At 37.3% G+C, this 1,098-nt stretch overlaps 1 pseudogene; it reads right to left on the reverse strand.

The window, feature by feature from the left end:
* Positions 1 to 361: 361 nt before the first annotated feature.
* LOC101344776 (60S ribosomal protein L24 pseudogene) lies at positions 362 to 892 on the reverse strand (annotated as a pseudogene).
* Positions 893 to 1,098: the final 206 nt, after the last annotated feature.

The raw sequence follows: 1,098 nt of genomic DNA on the forward strand, positions 1-1,098 counted from the left end.
CTGTAGGGAAAGCTACAGCCCAGTGGAGATATGTATCTGTACTCTTTTCTTTTATTCAATGTATAAGCTATAAAATAAATATTAAACCTTTGAATTAATATTAAAATATGCACTTCATGGATGTTTTCAGTACATTTAATGTTATTTTACTATATATTCTGATTTTGTTGCTATTATTCCCATCTCCTGAGATTCTAGAATACAACCTGTGTGATTTTAAAATGGATGGTAACAGTATTTCTTACAACAATGTTTGCATAGAGCTATAAAGACTTTATAGTAACTGAATTGTACTGAACATCTTTTGTTTCCTTTTTTTTTTAAATAGTCGGATCTTTCTTTAAAAATCTTATCTGCCAGCTTAGCATTTTCCACCAACTCAAGGAGCAGAAACTTTCACAGGCTTCACAATCTTTTGTTTAGATGCTGTCTTCGTGGGATCCTTAGCAGCAGCCATTGCTGTCTTTTTAGATGGTTGCCTAGCCTTTTTTTGCTTCCTTGTCAGCCCTGGTATCCTGTTCTCATCGAGCCTTTCTAACTTCAGTTTTCTGATTCACTTTGGCCATTATATCAGCAAGAGATGCACAAGTGATGGCCCCCTGGAATTGGACTGCACAGCGGGTTCTTTTCTTTTGTGCTTTCTTCCATAGAGGACAGTCCAGTTTATCTGCTGAGGGTTCCGCTGGGAAAGGAATACCAACTCACGTTTTGCATTAAGAAATTGGAAAACCTTCCCATTGGTCCTGGTGTAATGCCTTCTGTGTCCGGAGTAGATCTTGTACCTGCTGAAACTGCACAGCTCAACCTTCGTGGCTGTGGCTGCAGGGAAACGAGGAAGATGGCGAAGAGGGACCTTTATTTCCTTTTCTGTAGTAGATCTACTATCTGGCATCTTTGAGAATGTAGTATTTGGGATAAATGAAGCTTACGAATAACTGATGTTTAATCTTAAAAACACCAAAACATTTTTTAAAAAATCATAGAAAATTTCCCAACATACTGCACACTTCTCTGGTTTTAAAACAAAATACTCTACATATTAACCATTTCTTGATGACTTGCATTGTTGTTAGCTGTCTTCCAGTCGATTCCCAACTC

The sequence above is a fragment of the Trichechus manatus genome, unplaced genomic scaffold (assembly GCF_000243295.1).
Source record: "Trichechus manatus latirostris isolate Lorelei unplaced genomic scaffold, TriManLat1.0 scaffold00026, whole genome shotgun sequence".
NCBI classification, from domain to species: domain Eukaryota; kingdom Metazoa; phylum Chordata; class Mammalia; order Sirenia; family Trichechidae; genus Trichechus; species Trichechus manatus.